This window comes from Callorhinus ursinus, unplaced genomic scaffold (genome assembly GCF_003265705.2).
Source record: "Callorhinus ursinus isolate GAN/ISIS: 27379988/994484 unplaced genomic scaffold, GSC_fseal_2.0 scaffold23, whole genome shotgun sequence".
In the NCBI taxonomy this organism is placed as follows: domain Eukaryota; kingdom Metazoa; phylum Chordata; class Mammalia; order Carnivora; family Otariidae; genus Callorhinus; species Callorhinus ursinus.
Genome location: NW_027397085.1, coordinates 1,673,475 through 1,694,610, shown reverse-complemented (window position 1 = coordinate 1,694,610; position 21,136 = coordinate 1,673,475). Strand labels below are relative to the sequence as shown.

Sequence of the window (21,136 nt, the reverse complement as noted above, 5' to 3'; positions counted from 1 at the left end):
CTCTCTGGAATGGATTTGGAGTGACCCGCTTGTCTGAGCAAACCGCACAACCCTGCCAGGCAGCTGTCCCCTCGCTTATGGGGACACGGAGAGTTGTCATCCCAACCTTGGCCCTTAGCAGTAAGGAAACCCCTGTGTTTTCGGTGAGCAAAGAGTGCTGACCTCTAGCAGTGCCAGAGAGAATCATGGGAATGTTCTGAGCAGAGCCTGAGGTCTCCAGGAGGGAAAAAGGCAGGAACATTAGCACTAAGAACAAAGGAGCAGAAAACCCTTTACCTCCCAGGGAGAGGAAGTAGGTCCCTCAATTAACTGCCTGATATATCACCCATGAGTGGCAGCCCCACCTCCCCAACTCTTTACCACCCCCACCTCAGCCCAGATCTGCATGGCACTTGCTCTCCAGACAGATGCTAAATCAGCTACTTTGAATCGAGTTGTCTAACAGGATTTCTCAGTTGGCGGGTAGTGAAGGTAGGGGAGAGGAACCATCTGGGGACACAGAGGGGGCAGGAGAAAGTGGGGAAGGCAACTTCCAAGTATCTATTGATAACAAAATATGAGCACACTGACTGAAGGCCCAAAGGCCTTATGAGTGCTTCCTTTGTAGTTTCTCAACTGAGTACCCCCAGTGCAGTCGTGAGATGTGGGAGCCCACTGAAGGACACTGCAGAGCTCCTATTTCACATGTAATTGCTGCTTGTAGAAAACATTTCACATTTACTGTTGTATGGAGAACACAGAGGCAGCCCACGGCCTGTCATCGGACGCATGGCTGGGCCAGTCACAGAGTCCTTGGGAAAGGGGAGGGTCCCCTTTCATAAACTCTTACATTATGACCAGCCTGACAGCTGATCAATCAGTTACAGAAACAGATCCAGGGAACCCAGGAACACTCAAAAGGGGGGAAAACGTAACGACAAACCCATAAAATACTACTATGCTGCAAAAACCACACAAAAGAGGACTTGCAGTTCAGGGAAATGCATCACAGGAAAATGGTAATAATTAAAGCAGTGCCAGGTGCCTGTGTACCTACACAGGTGAGGGCAGTCATTAGCCTACAAACAGTAGAAGCCATAACCACTAAGACTAAGTTAAACTAGAAGAAAAAGGAAAAAAGCATCCACATTGAAAAAAATGCATTTCCATAGTAGAAATAACATTAGGATGCTTTGAGTTTGAATTCTGACAAGGGTCCACTTTAAGAGGGAAGCCATTTGTAATTCTAGAATCCTTAAACTACAGCAATTTAGTAGCTCCGTGACCTTTGGATTTTTTTTTTTTTTTTTTTTTTGAACCACTGTAGTTAAGCTTTTGTCCAACTACCTCTATATCCTTGGGAAGTAAATTCTTTAGCATTGTGTGATGGCTCCGATTTGCCATCAGGAAAAGAAAAGTGAGCAATCTCTAAGAGACCTCACATTACCCCAGAGCCTGCTTTCTCCAGTAGGATCCCTGGAGAGACTCAGTTTTCTGAATGGTAAGCACTGCTATGGGCCCAGCAGGATGACTTTACGGAGCTGCCAAACTTGCTTTGTCCCTCTGTGGAACCTACCAGCAAAGGGAGCTTGTGAATTGCTTCCCGAGACTTCCAGGAATCGCCCTGCTCGGCTGCTCCTGGTTGCGGCCTGTGTGTGTGTGTGTCCCGGGAGGCAGAGAACACATCTCAGCCTTTCCCGCTCCCCTCAGAGCTCCCATCAGGCGGGTTGCCTGTGTGCCCACCTCAGTGCTGTGGTCTCCGCACCCTTCACCTGCACAAGGCCACCGCCCCTCTGTCCTTCAAGGTCTAGCCTTGTTGACATCTCTTCCACGGAAGCCTTTCCTTTCAGACTATCTGCCCCCACCGAGTGGGATCCAGTCTTTACCTGGACCCCTTCAATGGCACAGCACTTTCTACAGCACGGTGCATTTAAGAGAACATCTTTTCTCCCTTCCTGGAGAGCCCTACAAACTTCTGGAGCTCGGAACCCTCACTGGACTCACTGTCACAGGCCCACAGAACTGCACACCCAGGGCCTGCTCAGTAAGTGCCTATGGGAAGCTGCCTAGGGCCCCGTTTCTGCCTGCAGGGAGGGCGGCAGGTGTCCACAGACCTTGCTGGGGCACGGGGACGGCAGTCTCCCATCCTTCCTGCTGGGGCTCTCTAGGCTTCCCACCTTCCTGCTCTGCCCCTCTGTGAGGATGGAGAGCAGCAGGACAGACGTGGCCACAGCCTCACTCCTGAGACACAGTCCTCAGACCCCAGGCCTGGCCTCCCGGATACACGGAGAGAAAGAGTGTTTCCTCAGCCAGAGAGTCACCTTCAGATACATACAGCTGTGGGCCTGAGACAGGGCGACCTGCACGGTGCCAACCAGGACAACACATCAGGAGGATCAGGGCAAGGCATGAAGTCATTGCCGTAGGTGCACTGAGGACAGAAAATGCGACTGGGGGGAGGACCTGACGAGGAGGGGGGGATTCTGTCATAGCCTTTGAATGTCTCTTGCAAATTCCGGGTTGGGATGCTAAGGGCAGACCCACCTCCAGTGGGCAGGCTATAAGCACTCTGCCTTGGCTTTTGCAAGGGACTGAGAGGCAGCACAGCTGACTGATCTGGGACCAGGTGGGAAGGGCTGAGGGTGGCTGAGGAAAATCACGGACCACCCACCAGTGCCGAGGTAGCCATGAGAGGGAGACGCTTGACGTGCCAATGGAGTTTCCTGTTCTGGGCTCTGGGCAGCCCCTTGGGTGGCTCTCTTCTAGACATTGTGCAATTCCCTTACTTCATGCCCCCAAGCTGTGGGGGCCTCATGCCCAGCCTGCTGCAGACAGCAAACTCCTGAGGGCAGGGACCACAAGTGTCTCCCCAACTCAACATCACAACCTCCCACAGCATCTGGTGCACATAGCAGGTGCCCAGTAACGACCTGCTGAATGACACCTCGGAGGTAAAAAAGAACTCAGATTTTTGGTTTGGAATCGTCAGAGGTAGTACATTTTGAACACAAAGTACAAAAACTGTATCAGCCTCTCCATTCCCCCCTGTAGGGGACAGGGTGGGCATGCAAAATCTCCAAATCAAAATCCAAAGTTGCCTTCTTATAAGGCTACCATTTCTCAGAGAAAAATTAGCCAGAAAAACCTCTGTCATGATTTTTGTCAACAGGATGAATATGTATCATTTGTTTGAATCCTTAAGTCACAGATGTGTGCAGACACATGGAGGACTCACAGCTCCGCTGACTACAGCAGTTTCAAAGTAGCTTGTTCCGGTGAGACCAGGCTACCTTGGTGGGGAAAGTCAGGCCAAGGGCAGCAAAGTGTGCCAGGAGGTCCTGGGCCATATTCTGGTGCTCGTGCACATGCGCACACACACACTCACACACATACACACAGATACACACACACTCATATACCAGAACACAAAAACAAAGACACAACCACTGAAGTGACTGTTTGAACAGGCATTTAACTGCCTCTTAGTCTGCTTTTCAGTAACTGGGTCAGAATCTGAACTTTTCTTTGTCTTCCTTTTTCTAAAAGAAAACATCCCCTAACCAAAATATGGAATTCATCTGCACGGTAATCCCAAGTGGAGAGCAGACTCATTTCCTCTTGATCTGTGTCTCACTCACGCCCACTCACTCTTGTTTCTCATGGACAATGAATGGAAACACTCCCCTGTAGGAATCTCAACCGCCCTCTTTGAAACAGATGTTTTGGAAGTCCCTGACAAGCTGCCCGTCACTGTGAGGCAGATCGCACACGTTCACAGCCCGTCGGGTCCAACACTTCTGCACGCCCGGCTCCAACAAGGCTTGCAAGAGCTCAGACAGCTGTTCCATGAGATCAGATAAAACTCTGTAGTTCAGCAACTTTTTCTCCATGTCCCCTTTCAGCAACATTCCCCATCAGGAGGCCACTTCTAAGGCCCTCCTTCAGCAAAGTCATTGTCATCTGCTACAGAATCAAGACTGGGATTTCCCGGGCATGTCTCTGTAAAGATCTAGTATGGTCAAATCCTTCGATGAAAACATTACTTTCAGGAAATGAGCCATGCACTTGGGAAAGAAAATGAACTTTTGTAAGCCACCAGAGCACTGTTCATAAATTTCTGCTAGGCGAACGGGGCCCTCGTGGCCTGGGAGAGTTACTACTCAGTACTTCCTAAGCACCCACAGAAGCTCACGTTTCTCCCTGAGGGCCTCACTTGCCCCAGGAGAGAAATGCACTACAAGCTTTCATCTTGTTTAAAACTGTGTGATGCATGGAGGCAGATCATTCAAGCCACCTGGGTGTGCTGTGAAATAGTTTCTCCAACAGTTCCAGCTTTTCCAAATGCACCTATAAAAACAAAACTAAATGTCTGTTAAATCCACTCTTTAGGGGACCTACTTTGCTCCAGAGTCAACTGACCAGAGAGAAGCTTCAGCAGAACCTAATACACTTGCTCCAACAATCTGGTTATTGGCCAGAGTAAAGAATAGGTTCATGCACATTTGGAAGGCCATGAACTAAGGCAAGAGGAGACACCCCAAAAGAGACCTTTCCTTACCCAACTTTTGCTAAGGCCATGATACAGAGGATGAACTGGAGAAGCTAAGGAATCTGAGAGAAGCAACCAACATTTAAAAAGAAAACCTCTGAAACATTATTCCCATCTGCCTCAGCAATGGGCTTCAAAACAGTTCTGATTTCTACTGCACCAATAAAACTTTCCATGACTGTGAGCCATTAAATCCAGGCACAAACATACTTCTAGAACTGTACATGCCTGCTCAGTATTAGTACACACTGTTAAGGTTAGACTATTGGCTCCTTTTCTCTACATTCTTCTATCAATAAGGATTATTTACATGTAACACTAAATTTCAATTTTATTTGGAGTAAACTTTGAGTGGAATGACCATAAAGTTGTAATTATGATTAAAAAAAAAAAGACATTTTCTCAAACCAGGTATCCTTAGGTACTGCATTCACCAAACCCAACAGGAAGAAAAAAATATACATACATGCATACGCATACACACACACAAAGATAAAAATAAAAAAGGGATTAACAGAGAAGGGCAACATAGTGGAATATTTAAGGACATAAACTCTAGCCCAAGGGACCCAACCCCAGCTCCATCACTTTATCATCCCGTGTGACCTTGGGCAGATTAGTCTCTGAGCCTCCGTTTCCCCATGTGTGAAATGGGGATAATAGAACGTACATTTCTAGCATGGGTGATTCATCTTGAGGCACAGTGTCCAGTAAATGGAAAGCTCTCAATAAATGGTTGCCTTTATCATGTGGTTCTTACTAACCTCAACTCCAGGACCCGCTGGTGCTTGCTTACTTAAGAACGACACAATCTGGCAGAGTCACCTGCACATATTGACTATAACTGGCCTCTTGTTCGCCTTGCCACTTAGAGGTCACAGTCTACACGTTCTGTTTATATTGACAAAGAGTTTCCTGATGACACAGTAGTTACACAGAAATATCTATTTGTTTAGTTCTTTGCTTTTTGCTGCTTCCAAATGTCTGTGGATTGATCTATGTGGATCCCAGAAATGTAATCGTTAGTTGCTTGGCTAAAGAGGCTTCTCTCTGTGTTTGTTTTTACTAGAAGTCAGTCCTCTGAACCTGTGGTTTGCAAACTTTCTTTCTGAGCATGGAACACTATTTATCAAACAGAATCTGACAAGCAACCCTAGATGCGTATATGAAACAGCGAGAAGCAGAGCTGGTGCTGATTATAAAATAAGGAGTCGACAAGGGCCACCTTGCTCCCATGACCACCATCACCTCCAGGTAACCCCTAAAATGCCATTAGAAACTGCAGCAACTGCAGCACTCTGTGGAAGATGCTCAGAAAAACACTGATCTAAACCACTCTTCCAATTTGGATCTCAGAGCCTATAAACACCACATGGCCTGAACTTGAGTCTCATTGGTGAGCTCCTGCTTTTCATCTCCTAGCTCCGTCAGTAACGACAAAGTCAGAGACCCACAAAACCACGATCCCTTGCTTACTAAATGTTCTTAACATGGCTGTGGTCTGTGCAGATACACAGACTCTTACTGTCTTTGTTTTACTAGACCATACACCGAGTTACAGCAACTCCCCAAAAGAAATGCCGTAGGACCACAGTGTTCACATGGCTGTGCCAACCAGTACGTACGATGTATGTTAACATTATTCCTGGCTTCTGGAGGAGCCATGTTCCTCTTACACTTTGTTTCACCCTTTAGTCCATGACATACAAACCAAGATCAATCCAATCTAGCAAAGACTCTGAAGAATACTGGAAAAATGTTCAATGAATATGCCACTCTCGTGCTGAAATGTATATCCTTACAGGGCTTATGAAGTACCACACGATTTCCACACATATGAAATGATGAAATGTTACAGGGATGAAAAAATTAGAGAGAAGTTCAGAGCAGGGGAATCAGAAGGCTGAAGCAGCTGGAGAAAGTCATCACTTCAGAAAGCACCAAGACCAGGAAGCAGGCCCCTCCTCCTCAGTTTAATGGCTGCTCAGCGGAAGCATGACATAGATTCAACTGTGGGAAGGCAAAAGGTAGGAGACTTGCTCAGGGTGGTCTGAGGAGACAGGCCAGGCGTGATGGGGCTGGAGCCAACCAACAAAAGATCCCAACCAATAGGGAGGAAAATATTTCCTCCACAGAAAAAGCCGCTCCATCTCCCAAGGGAATGGTTGGAAGACTCCCAGCCTGAGTCATTCGGAAACAGATTTTACAAACCGCTCCAGAGTGTCCCAGGGGAAATGATCAGGCCATGACGGAAGAAGAGGCTTCATGACCAAGTGGGTCTTTTCCAGCTCCAACTCCCATGATTCCCAGAACCTTCTGCTTCTTCCCAACTCACTGCGGCCAGCGTGGCCAGAGCCTGACCATCACGATCCTCCCCTGTGAGCCCGGCAAGGCCTGGGCGTAGCTACTGATGTGGCTCTGCCTGAGTCCTCCCAGCTGCCACAGTGAGCCCGCAGTCCTGGCTTCCGTGTAAACAGCCCCACCTGGCCCCAGGGCCCTGAAGAGATGGTGGATGTGATAACCGAGGATGCGGAGCTACCAGGCCCCGGGGCACTCAGCAATCAGGCTGCGGCCAGGGGCACTGCCCCGGGCCTTTTACGTTTCCCCATCTCACTGGGGCCTTCGACATCTGCTAATCAGATTTGCTCCTGGGAGCCGGCAGTAATTAAACTCACTGCATGGCTGGAACACTGGCAAGGTCTCATATCCCCGTAGCTGTCCAGCGAGGGGAGCAGATGGGCCACATCTGAAAGTGTGTCTGCTTGAATCTAATTATTAGGCTGAAAGAATGAGCCCTAAGTGACCCTGGTCACCTCAGAGATGGCTGGTCAGACAGGCCTCGGGAAAATGTCGCCTCGACAGCAGGGGGGTAAGGCTACAACTTCTCCATCAGTCCCTCTCACCTTCTTCCCAAGGCAGTATGAGCACCACCCATGCTGGATCACTCACACTGGGACTGACTGGGTGCCATTTTCTGGTGCCGTTAATCATATGTCAAACACATTTTTTCTTGGTAAGTATTCTCTTGACTCAGGTTTCTAGAAAATCCCTGTCCAGAAATTTCATTTTAAGCCAGAAAAGCCTCACAGAAAGTATCTGATTAGATAAACCACCACATTTTTTTTTTTTGGTCTCGTTTCAGTTTTTAATTGGGCGTTACTGTTAAGACGGTATCCCCGTTAACTATTGCTGTGTAACAAAGCTTCTCACGGTATCCCCGTTAACTATTGCTGTGTAACAAAGCTTCTCAAAATGTAGTGGCTTAAAACAATGATTTATTATTTCTCACGATTCCACGCGCCGTCGGGCAGTTCCTCTGCTGGTTTTGCCCCAGCTCATGGATGCGCGGCTCTCAGCGGGGTCAGCCATGCTGGAAGGCCCACTGAGCCTTCACTCATACATGTGGCAGTTAATGCGGCCTGTTGATGGCGGCACCGCGGCTCTCGTCCATGGGCCTCTCATCCTCCTGTAGGCTGGGCTGGCTTCCTTCCACACAAGTCTCAAGGCAGAGTCCCAACAGGGCAAAAGCAGAAGCTGCTGGACCTCTCGAGGTCTAGGCTCTGGAACTTACACAATGCTTGTGCTGCATCTGTCACTCCAAGTGAGTGAGAAGGCCTGCCCAGCCTCAAGGGGTAGGGAAATAAGGCTGTAGTTCTGGATGAGAAGAGCCAAAAAAAAAAGGATTTGTGGAAAAAAAAGGTTTCAAATTCACCACATGTCAGCATTTTCCCAGTGTGTCAGAGTGACAGCACTTCTGGACAGTGGTCACAGGTGCTCTTAGACCAAAGGGATCCCAGAACAGATGCCGAATCCTACAGCCCACCCTTGAAAACCCGCTGTACACATTACCATGTTAAAGTCTCTGAAAAGTCCCACAATAAAAATACATCCTGCTTAACAATGAACAAATAACCTTATAGAAACCAAAGAAGACTACTTTCCTGTAGTAGTTGGAAACCTTGGTCACGAATCCTGAATTTTGGGAATAGTTCTGGTTTTGCATGCTTTGTTCTTGGTGACCTATGAAACATCCCAGAAATGTCACGTATGTTTCCAGAACACCTCCTAACATATGAAAGTGGCACCACTACTGCAGGTCCTGAGGTGGGGTTATAAAACTAAAAGCCACCACAGTTCTCTCTCAGGTAAGTAGACATGAACAAACTTCCACTCAGAATCATCTCGCATAGCCCTAGAAAACTTTCTTAAAAGTTGTAGGCACAAAGGTTTGGAGGTTTTTTCTTCTTCAGATAATAGTATTTTTGAGCACTAACATTCGTACTATTTCCTACAGAATGAACATGAACATTTACTCTGACTAAACTTCGCAAATTTGAAATTCAGGGAAAATAGCATGACCCATAGCAGAGCAGGAGGCCAAAGACTATGCTTCCACAGAAGCTGATGAAGAACTACTCTACTTCTTACCTACCTATTGGTCACCAACCTGTACCCTCCCATAAATCTGTACCCTCCCGTATTATTTTCTGCTCAATCAGAAAGAAAAAGCTCATCCATCCTCAAAACCAGGCTCTCCATTGGCAGCTTTTAATAGCAATGATATGGGGGGGACAATGGTCTAGTGCTCTGGTCATAAGACCGCAACAGTTCCAGCGGTGAGTGAAGATTCATGTGGGCTGGGCCAAGTCAAATCATGATCTAGGACCATTGAGACACATGCACTCACGAGACCAGGAACAAGGAACAAGGGCGGTCTCCTCAAATTCAAGAACCAGACCCCCAGCACAGTCCCTGCACACAGAGTACAATGCACAGGGAAGGCACACTGCAATGCTGGATGCTAACTACAAACCTGAAAAAATATCCTATTTACCTTTGCATTTTCTCTTGTGTCAGGGAGAGTGACTGACAAGGAGAGAAGAACCTACACCATCTGGCTGCTAGAAGTTTCTTAGAATTGATTATTCTTACATTCATTCACTAAAGGACAGTGATTCACCCTGACAGCTGTCAGGAGGGCAGTTTACCAAATCAGACTCAAGACATCTCGGTATTTCTTTCTTTGGCATCAAAAACTTGTCAGTCTTTGTCTTATGCTGTGAAATCATCAGGGAAACAACTCCTGGAAGCCTGAATGAAGTTTCAAAGGATGGGATAAAAGTGAATCTACAGACAAATGGGGGGGAATTCCATGGGAAAAAACCCTCCATGTGTGATAAAAGAGGAGGGCGGAACTCCTAAGGGAGACAGAATCCTGAGCACACTGGTCAGTCTAAGAAATAAACAAGGTGACTGGCCGAAGGAGCTCCACAGCACAGCCCCTTGGAGAGCCTTTCTGAGAGTGGATGAACGACATGCAAGCTTGAATTTAAGCAGCAAGAGGTCGGTGCAAGGATCTGGTGAGAGGGTACTTCCTCGGGGTTCCTAGAGATACATCTGGGAGTCCGCTTTAGCTCCTGCTCCCAAGTCACCCTGAGAAACGGCCCTAGGATGTGGACACCACAACGTGTGCTTTTTCCCTCTACCAAGGTAGCTACTCTTTTAGAAACAAGGGACAAAAATGACAACCAAGGGATTCAGCTGCTCAGTGGGGTGTGGGAGAAAACCTGCAGCCAGCTGACGACTTTGTTCCCATTCTCAGTCCATGCACTGAGGGATTCTAAGCGCAGACGTGCCCCCTAGAGCACGGCCCAAAGCACCACCACACTAATGCGATGACACGGCGAGAGCAGAGAGGGGGAAAATTAGTTAAAGAGAAGCACTAACAGTTCCAAACTCTGTTATATATAGCGAGGTGTCTCCAGGAACAGGGAACACTTGGACTCGCAGGAGTGGTAGAAAATACATGGCCCAGAGGGGACAAAGATATATCTAATACTGACCACCTGCGTGAAGCAGGCCCATCCCATCATCGACAAGGCATCCACAGGCCATTCAGGATCAGGGATCAGCTGCTAAGCACAAAATGGTCGTTTTACTGCCAGAAGGCTGCATCTGTGGAACCTTGAACCCCACACAGGTTGTACAAGCTCCGTTCACCAGCCTACGTCATTTCTATGACGGCAGGGTGTCCGCTAGGGAAACCAGAGGGGACAGAAGGGGCCGGGCTGTCAGCGCCATCTGCCTTCCGACGGTATGTGAAGGCAGTGGCAAGGCCCTCAGGACTTGGACAAGCTGCCTTCTCCTGCCTGCAGGTCCAGCCTCACGACACCGTGTTCCGAATCCCACCAACCACTCACTGCTCCCTGACCACACGCAGCACTTCCAGCCCCCTTGGCTTCCGTCCACACTCGTCCCCACCTGGACACCATTCTCTCCCTTCATGCCTTAGTGAAACCTACTCATCTGCTAAGGCCCAACTCAAATGTCACAGCTCTGGAATGCCCTCCCCAAAGGTCAGAATTAATTGTTCCGTCCTCTGTCCCCAGCGTTACCCATTTATCACAGAATCAGTGGCTTCTCTGCTCGTCCTCTCATGGCTGGACCGGGAACTCACTGAGGACGGGGACACTGTTCTACTCTTCGCTGCTCCACTGTCACACAACAGGTCTGAGTGATCAGATATCTGACAGCTTCAAGATCGCATCCGCTCGTCCCCTAAATGACACTCACAGAACAGCCAGCAGGATATTAGAAGATATTTTCCATTTTAGGGTGTGTCCTTAAGACTGCTGTGTAACAGAGAGGAATCAAAAAAAAAATAACAGAGAAGGGTTCTTTTTAAGGTGCACTAACAGCTTGGATTCCCCCTTCTTTCCTTCCCCAGGAATTTCCCCGAGTAATGTAGATGGCTCTGTCCAGACTTGGCTGGCCAGAGATTTCCGTCAGGTTTTTGTTTTCTTCCAGATCTGAGTGCACGGAAAAAATACCGTAATTTCCTTGTGGGCCTAGTTACAATTCTATAGGCCGATGAGCAAGGAGGAACCCTCAGCCCTGTAAGAAGCCCTGATAACCCAGTTGTTCCATTTGTTACTGTCAAGGCTTATCAGCGTTTTTGACTGAGGCATGATGTGTCATTTTAGGATCAACATCTAGACACCTCTCAGAGATCAACCCTATATCCTCCCTTCCCCATTTCAGGATTAATGGCATCAAATTCTCAGTATTTGACATTCACTTCAGTGTCTATCAGACACTGACAGAATTCATACTGTACTAGCAATCTCTGCATGTGCTTTGTTTCTGACCAACCTGAGATGTCTCTAAGTGAACTTGCCTATGACTGTTAAAAATGTGAAAGCAGTGGATTCAGTAGGCACCACAGTGGTCCGTGCATACCCCTCATCTCCCTTGGGTGCTGCTGACAGCAAGCACCCACGACCAGCACCCAAGCAGAGAGCAGGCCTTAAGTGCTGGCCTCAAGAGCAGCCACCAGTCAGTGACGGATGTGAGGTGGAGGCAGCCTCTCCCTACTTGCTGGGCCCTCCAAGGGCTGGTTCTGAAGGAAGCCTCCTAGAATTCCCCTGGGGTTCAGGCCCAGGTACCCACAGCAGCAACTTACTCAAAATCATCCCTTTATTGCCTTTCATCTCCTCGCTAGTTCACATACCTATTCCCTTACCAATGTTTTCCAGGTGAAGCCCAGTCATAGGATCTGGTCCGAAGGGAAGCCAATCTGAGAAAAGTCTCCACACAGAAGCAACTCGATAACCAATATGGGAAGGCAGACATACAGGGATATCCCGTATTCAAGTGTAGTAAATATGCACAGTAAATAAAACACTGTCATGGGCGCCTGGGTGGCTCAGATGGTTAAACGTCTGCCTTCGTCTCAGGTCATGATCCCAGGGTCCTGGGATCGAGTTCCGCATCGGGCTCCCTGCTCCTTGGGAGCCTGCTTCTCCCTCTGCTTCTTTCTCTCTCTCTCTCTCTCTCTCTCTCTCTCTCTCTCCCCCCCTCTGTCTCTCATGAATAGATAAATAAAATCTTAAAAAAAAAAATAAAACACTGTCATGGCATATTCGTGCGGAAGAACTTTCCGTGTCATAGTCATAATGAGCCTGACAGCCTCAGGAAGCCAACAGAGCTGTCTTAAATCTCTGGGAATTAGTGTGTTATATGTGTTCTAAAAACAGACTGGATTTCAGGGGCTGTTTCCAACTTCCATGGCATTAAATTTCCTTTTATTTTTCCCAGCACCATATTTCCAATAAGCCCTGAAAACACGTACCCCTGGGGAAGGATATTTTGCTATCTTAATAAAGTCTTTCAATCCTTAGGAGAAAATTCACCATATTTCATTCTCAAAAATATTAATTTTACTCCCCCCAAAGAATCTTAGGAAAATATTTGTATTTCTCGCCTGAGTTCCCTGGGAGGTGAAGTTGAAAAGCTAGCTAATAAAGGATAATTCGAATATTACAAAAAATAATCCATACTGCAATATGGAAATAATTAAGATCCAAAGAAAAATTGTCAAGCCCTCAAATCAAAAGCCTTTCGCTAGAAAGTAATGTCCAGGGACTCTCATTTGACTAATATGTATTAGACATTATTCAAGGCATCCTTTGCTTTAAAACAAGCAAGTAGGTACTGAATTCAAGTTTCTATAAAAGGTAAATTCATGGATGAGGATTTACTTCATACAAAAATTCATAAATATTCCATTAAAATACCATGCCCTGCAAAATATCAATTTTATTTTAGAGAAACTTGATTTTTTTTTTTTTAAAGACTATATCTCATTGGGAAAACACATTCCTTCCTCCCAGGAGTGTAGCCTGGACCAGGGTGGGAAGAACAGGGATGGAAGGAGGCAGAACTGAAAGGTCGTCATGTAACCCGTGGGATGTGGGCGGTGAGGTAAAGAAGGGTCTCAAGATGCCACCCAGGTATCTGGTTTGGGAGATGGACCGGAGGTCTTTTTACTGGGAGAGAGCAGGAATTTCATTTTGGGGCACGATGCATTATAAGTGCCAGTGCGAATTCAGGGGAAGACCCCCTGGGCCTGCAGCCTGGAGGAGAGGTTAGATCGGGGGAGGTCTTGCCCATGAGTGGCAGCTGAAGTCATGGGGTGGGCCAGAGAGTTTGGAGAACGCAAGGAAAAGAAGGAAGGAAGTGGATAGAAGAGTCCCTGGAAACAATGACAAGGAAGAGGCAAGGAAAGTCGGCTAAGCAGTCTGAGAAGAAACACTAAGGAGAAGCAGGTATGAATCACTTCATGGGGTCAGTGAACACCTTATTAGGAGCCAGCATGTGGTGTTCATTGTTATGATTCCATCAACATGAGCTACACCAGGTGCCTCGCACAGGTAGAGGGGACGGAGAAGTACCAGGGCAGTACGCGCAGGTTGATGGCTGGCGTGCCTGCCAGGTCTGGTGCTCCCTGGGTACAGCTGACTTTCCAGATGCTGACTGTCCCAGCCGAGAAGTCACATTAGAACCTCCAAGTGTGTTCTCTTTGACACTTCCACACCCCACTTCCTCTCCCATACAGGACAATTCTGTATTCAGTGAACTATTACTGAGAAGGCAGTGGGTGCAAAGTTAGGCATCTTAATCAACCTTTCTAGAAAATGGGTCAAAAATCATAAACATCCCAAAAGTCATAAATGACAATTTCACCCGAAAAAAAGGACATAATCACAAAAAAGAAAATACAGGTGGCTATTCTGTTCATGAAAAACATTCAATTTCATTAGTAATAAAAAGAGCAAAAATTAGAGTGAGGTGCCATTTACTTCCCAAACTGGCAAAGATTCGGGTCGTTAGGGATCCTGGCAGTGCACTAAAACAAGCACTCTCTCTTACTGCCAGGGAGAGCCCAGTGTTCCTGAAGCTATTTTTAAAACTGAACAAATATCTATAAAAGGACAGTGGAAGTTTATATTCAATTATTTTAAAAAATCAGAAAACTCAAATGTTAAAAACAGAAGGTTAAAATGATTTAAGTATATACCACAGATATAATTTTCAACCACCGAAATACTTTAACAAGAAGTTTCTAGTGATACAGGGAAATGAATATAGTATCATATGAAACAAAAAAGTAACTGGCTGTAAAGTTGTATACAGAGTAAGCACTAGATTATGGGAAGAAAAGAATGTACAAGAAGAGACACTCTTTGGAGCTCGGCCACCAGATTGGAAGTGGTGAACCCTAAGGAGGCGGATTTTTTTTTTTTTCTCCTGCAGGTGCATACTTCTCTGTATGAACCTGGATTATTTTGATAATTGGTAGAAAACACAAATAAACATCTCCTGGCGATTCCAGTCCAGCAATAATAGCACATAAGGGTTGTTGCCTGACTTCACAAGTATACCAGTGTCCCAGGCACTAGGGAAGACTGAAGTGTCACCTTTGGGCAGCTGAAGAGGTAGTTACCTCTGCTTTGAGGTGTGCAGGTAATATAAATATGCAAGGGTAACAGCAGCTAGAGAAAAAGAGTACTCCTGGAGGTTTGCCCAAGTGACCTCTACAACCGCCCTTATCCCAAAATGAAGGAATGACTTCAACGTACCTGCCGTGGGGTGTAAATGGTCAGTAAGTTGGCTACCCTGACCGTGAATAACAATGAGAGGTCCGTGAAAGCAGTAGACCACCATGCCAGGCTGGCTGTGACTTTCCAGGCCATAGCCAGCCTATGAACATGAGCAGAAAAATAGATGGAACTTCAACTGAATCAGTTTGAGAATGAAGCAGGGAGAGAGAAATGTGTTGATGAGGCAACAAGACAGGAACCAGCTCCTTCAGATTAGTCACACTAGACTTCTAAAGTGAATTCTCAGGCATCTTTGCCTTCATTACATGAAAGAGATGACCTAAGCTGTGAGTTAATGACAGGAAGAGCCCATTTCCTAAAACAACTTGGCTGCGTATATAGAATAATTTGGATCAAAATCAGGTACATTTCTAAGTCCATCTGAGCTTGCCAATTAGCTCTTAAGAGTTTTTCACAGGCTATTCTGGGCTGGTAACACAAGGTACAGAGACGGGGGCCAATCCCATCTTTACAGGCTGCCTGGCACCTAACCCTGTGAAACGTGGTACGTGGCTAGCCTGTGGCGCAGGGGATGCTGGTGTTTTGAAGGACAGGGCCACTGTATGAAGAGTGGTTTCCACTCGTATGAGAGCATGAGAAAGGGAAAAGATTACAAAAACTTTATTTTGGCTTTTGAATTGATCCAAAAGGGAATGTAGATTAAATCAATATTTAATTGAAAAGAAGCCAGTTTTTCTTAGGAAGTCATGATGAAATTTCAAAGAGCAAATCGGGTGATTATGGGGGCAGGATCTCAGAACTTTAGAGCTCTATATAAGCAGGGATTGCTGGGTCTGACCTGAGAAATGAGGTCAAACCACAGCAAACTAACAGCTATGACTTACCTGTGTCAACAAGCTTCATGGGAAAGCATGTGTATATTTTACAGTGACAGTGAGGGAGACACCTCTACACCATCCCCGTGTATATTCATTCAGATGAAGAGAGTTCATCCCCTTCCTTTCAAGGAGCAGCTTACAAAGTGGATCATTAAGGTGAAAGAGCTTCCCATGTAAGGATCATGGCATTTCTTTGTGTAGATGGAATGACAAGAGGAGTACCAACTGGAACCAAGTCTACCTGACGGAGCAGCTATATATAGCCTTTCCCATAGACTTGAGCATTTGATCACAACAAAACTATATGTTTGCTGATGTGAGATCCAGAACTTCCCCGTGGACTTATTCCATCAGATGGAGGACCTGAATTCTCTGTCGAATAATCCTTTAGAGAGGCCCAGAATTCACAGGACGATGGATGTTCTTGCCACATCAGCACTGAGAAGAGCTCCTTTCCATGTGGGGAAGCATAAGAACCCCTGGCTTCACCTATCCTCCCCCAAACAGATGACTTTCCCTACTTCTCAGAAGAACTGAGACCAGCACACGAGAATTCTCTTAACATCTATTCCTCGTACTTGAAGCTTATTTATGGCACTACTGCCCTTCCTATCCCCGAGAGCTGCCCCAGTTCCCCTCCGAAGCTAACCACACAGGCACCCACCCCTGGGACTGTGCTTCATTCCTTTAGCTGAGCCCTGCCCACCTGACCCTCTGAAGTCTCCCTCTCCACCCTCATAGTTTCTTACCAGTGGCACCTTCCTACCTGGTTTCCTAGCCTCTGGGCAATCTGCTAGCCACGTTCCCTTCCTAATAGCTAACCTCACTTCTCTGCTTAAAAGAACCTTTGCGGCTTCCCAAATTATAAATGGTTCATACTCCCAAGCTCCCTTATAAACTGGAAGTTAAACTTTAGCCTACATTCACTCCTCCAATTGTCCAATATTTAGCAAACACATAACATACAAGACACTAGCTGTGCCGCCCCTAACGTGCCTGAAGTAGAGTTCTCGTCAGAGGACATTATAAAAGTAGCTCTACAGTCTAACCACAGACATTTATCTTCCATTCCTTCAACCGATATTCACTGAGCACCTACTATGCATCAGACACTGTACTGGGCACTGAGGGTATAATAAAAAACTCAGACCAGCCCTCAGAAGTTCACAATCTACCAAGGGAAGCAACTTTTCATTCTGTCCCTGCTGAGAAGAATCCTCAGGACTCTCCTGTCAAATGGCACAGGTCTAGCCAAAACTTACCAGAAAAAAGGCAAGCCGTCAACATACAAGTAACAGAAGCGGAAAAAGAACTGCTTTCACTTTAAGTCTTTAGTATATCCAATTACTTTGATTTGCTTTTTTAAAATCTTGAAAACCACAATCTTATTTTTACCTTATTTTATCATTTTCCTATCCAGACACCATATATTTGATTCAATGTACTCTCAGTAAAGGAAGAGGGCTATTACACCCTCCCCTATTAAATGTTTCCAAGCTACTGGTGGAAATGAATTCTATACTCTGTCCCTGGAACTTAAAAACCTCACTGTCTTCATAAACTCTAGGCAAGGAAAAGCCACTTTTTGGTGGCTACAGATTCTTCATGAAATGTGATAATGGCTTGGATTTAATACAGAAATCTCAATCCTGCTTAATTCCTGAATAGAACGATATTAGAAAGTAAACTCTCTCATTCATTTACCCAGCCTGGAAAAGTCTGAGGATGGCAACGTATTTGCCATGTTTATCACACGAAGGCAGGTAGTTTCATAGATAGTACACACAAAGGAAGAATGTTGACAAGGAAAGTGGCTGGTGTTTGTTGGCACCAATTACACAGGAACAGAATCAGAGGTTAGGAAAGCTCACCACCATCACCCTGTGAGCCAGCCAGGATTCAAACGCAGACCAGCATGATTCCCAGTCAAATACTCTTCCCCCTGCCCCTCTTAGACTACATTTCAGCGTAACCCAGGGCATGAATGAGAAACAAATACATGGATGATTCTAACTGGATTCTCTTGTCATGTTTCATACATATACTGGTGACAACTAAGCATCTAGCCAGCAATCATTCCCTTGAGAATGTACCTCTGTATTTCTGGTACCACAGTAAGAAGAGAGTGTTAATTCACTGTAGGTAGTTAAAAGTCATTTTCTCCTGGATGACAGTTCCTAAACTGACCTGCTGGGGCATGTCAAAATGTGACCCTGGGAACATGGTACCTGAGTCAAATGTCAAAATTAACAATCATCAGAGAAGCAGAACATTTAACTGAAAAGCAGTGTTTGGGTTCATATCCTGGTGGATAGTGGTGAGTGTCTCCCTTGGCACATTTCAGAAGGAAGTGAAGAGGAGAAAGGTCTATAGCAAAGACATCAAAACTGAGCCTCGGGCTGTATGACATAAGGTCCAGGTAACACAGCAGCTATGTGTCTTTTCTTTTTCTTTACAATTTTGAATATTTAAAAATATTCCTCTATATGTAGACTGTGAACAAATACTTGAAAAGGAGAGAAAAAACCACTTTCATAACCCTCACAATCTATTAGAAAAAAACTGTATTTTACTTAATAAATTAGAAACTATCCCATTCTTTCAAGGATCTTTCAAGGATCTTCTAGAGCATCAATGTCCAATGGAAATATTATATATATGAGCAGGTATGGCATTTAAAAATTTTAGTAGAAACATTTAAAAAGAAGAAATTAATTTTAATAATATATTTAACTCTATATATCCCAAATATTATCATTTCAACATATAATCAACATAAAACGTATTAAAAATATTTTACATCCTTTTTTCCTAACACTAACACTTCAAAATCTGCTGTGTTCTTTGCACATAATGCACATCTCAATTCAGGTACTAAGTTTTCATCAGAAATACTTGACCTGATTAAACCACATAAAATGTACAGTTGAAAAAATCGATCTGCATGCCAAGTTGCCTCAAACATGCATAAAAGTTTTCCAATAACTGAATTAACTATCAATTCTAAATTTTCAATGAACTAAAAATTCAGTGCTTCCGTCACAACTAGCCATGATTCAAGTGCTCAACAGCCACACGGGGAGAGGGGCTACCAGAATGGACAGTGCAAGTCTAGAGCTCTCATTTCGCTCATCTGGTTATTTCTAGCAAAAATTCCCCCAGATGGGGAAAGATTCATTTACTCGTGAATAGAAAACCAAAGAACTCTAACTCTCAATGCTTCACCCTTCTGATGAAGGAGTTCCACTTTGGGGTATAAGGTCACTCTCGATTTATTCAGGAAAAAGATGATCCTTCCTGATCTAAATAACATAACATCACATAAAAGGCAGCTCAATAAGCCAAAATTCAATCTGAAGAGATTTTAAAACTATGGATATTTTTTCAAGTCAGATTCTCTGCCCCCCTTCTTGTGTCCTGGCAAATTTATGAGCATATTTATTGAGATTCAATAGGTGCTAGTTCCATATGCCTCACTCTACACACAATACATCATTTAATCTCGCAGCAATCCTGTGTGAGACAGGTGAGAGCCAGAGAGGGTGTTAATAACTTGTTCAAGGTCATACACCTAATTATAAGGTGTAGAGCTGGGACTCAAGCCCAGAAAGTCTGACCAGATTTTTTTTAAAAGCCTGCTCAAGAGAAGCCCCCTAATGCCAACTACACACCCTAAATTCACGCTTCTCAAAGATTTCTCACATCCACACCCTAAAGTCATGCTCTTCGAAGATGTCTCACAATTCGCACAGAGTAGGCAGGGCAGGAGAGAGCAGGTACTACCTTACCACTCTACCAGTGAGGCAGAGGAGGTACCTGGCAAGGCCGTTCCTCCATCCCACATCCAGTGCTTCTTCCAAGGTCCCTGACACATAGGAGGTACTTGTTGCTGCTAATACGCCACACACATGCTATCTTTACCTCGCTGAATCCTCCAAAGCACTCTGGGAGGAAGGGGTACCTTCCTTTACACGTAAAGAGATGGGAGTTCCATCAGGTAAAGGAACATGCCTTAGGTCACACAGCCAAATGGCACCACATCTGGGATCCCAACCCAGGTCTGTGCCCAGCAGAGATGGACTCCCAGCCTTGGACCTCCTGAGGACAGGCTCTCCTCAGACTGCAGTGACTCTTCGTTCAAGAGAAACCTTTCAACAAGTTGATATGATGTGAGTAGTCAGATTTCTTCATAATTCACATGCTGTTATTTCAGAAAGGTCACTCCTGTGTCTGACTTGGTCAAGTTTTATTGTATTTGTATGGGATGAACTCACAATTAAAAAAAAGAAGATAGATAGATAGAAGGTGAGTTTTATCTGGCTAAATCTTCAGAGAGGGGGATTTCAAGGATGAACATGACTCCTGGAGGCACTGGCAGAATGGAACTGGCTTCTCCCCAGAGCTGATTTAACAGGCCAGCCTGGCAGAGATCCAGGGTGACAACCCACACTGGGGGACTAAATCATCATTGGAATACATGGGAAATATGGAGCCACTTAACTCGGGCGTTCACATGCGACTCCTTACATAATGGACAAAATGGCAAATGGACCTGTTTCCCCTCAAACAGAGAGTGCCTGGGAGTTGAAATAAACACATTCCTCACCAGCACAGATCTGTCTCTGTCGAGAATATTTTCCCTTGTATATCTGTAGGAGTGAAAACAGGCCTCACTACCAACCCCAATGTCACCTGGCTGACAGGCATCTGAAAGTCTGGACCTGAACAATGCCTGGCAGACTGTGATATTAACCAAATTTTAAACAGACTTATGAACACCTGAGTCAGAAAATCACATGTAATAAATCCCTTATTTTCAACATACAGAAAAGATATATATTTTTTATTCATAGTCTTCATTAATAGAAAATCACTTTCATCTAAATAAATAAATCTAAGTAAATAAATAATGGAACAGATATTTCAAGATTATCAGTTTGATAAGGTGCCAATGATTAACCTTCACAAGACACCCACCCATCTTGGGTGAGCCCTGGCTTTCCCATGAGAAGGAACTTTGCTCAAATAATTTCCTAACTCACAAGTGTTTACAGTTCCCGTTAAAAAAAAAAAAGAACCCAAGCTTCCTAATCTAACCCAAGTAGTAGTAGTTGTCAGAACATTTTAATAACATTTCAGAAGTCAATAGTTCAATTCATGATATAAGGGCAATTTTGCCTTCCCCAGAATCTGTAAGCTAAAAAGATCACCGTTCCACAGTTGAGATGGTGTCGGTGAAAATATTCTGTGAATTCACTGTATATGGTAGAGCCTCCGGGAGAGGGTGTCAGTGGGTCCCATATCCAAACCACATACTGGCTCTCTTG

General features: G+C 45.3%; 1 protein-coding gene across 14 annotated transcripts in view; it reads right to left on the bottom strand.

Moving 5' to 3' along the window:
• The window catches only part of LHFPL2 (LHFPL tetraspan subfamily member 2), a 154,587-nt gene that overhangs the window by 58,369 nt on the left and 75,082 nt on the right, over positions 1–21,136 (bottom strand). For 6 of the 14 annotated variants that reach the window (XM_073905287.1, XM_073905291.1, XM_073905286.1 and 3 more), the window contains one exon: positions 7,818–8,182. The exons of the other annotated variants lie outside the window; for them this stretch is intronic. The gene's annotated coding sequence lies outside the window, so the exon portion shown is untranslated. The remainder of the gene's footprint in view (positions 1–7,817; positions 8,183–21,136) is intronic. 14 annotated transcript variants of the gene reach the window in all.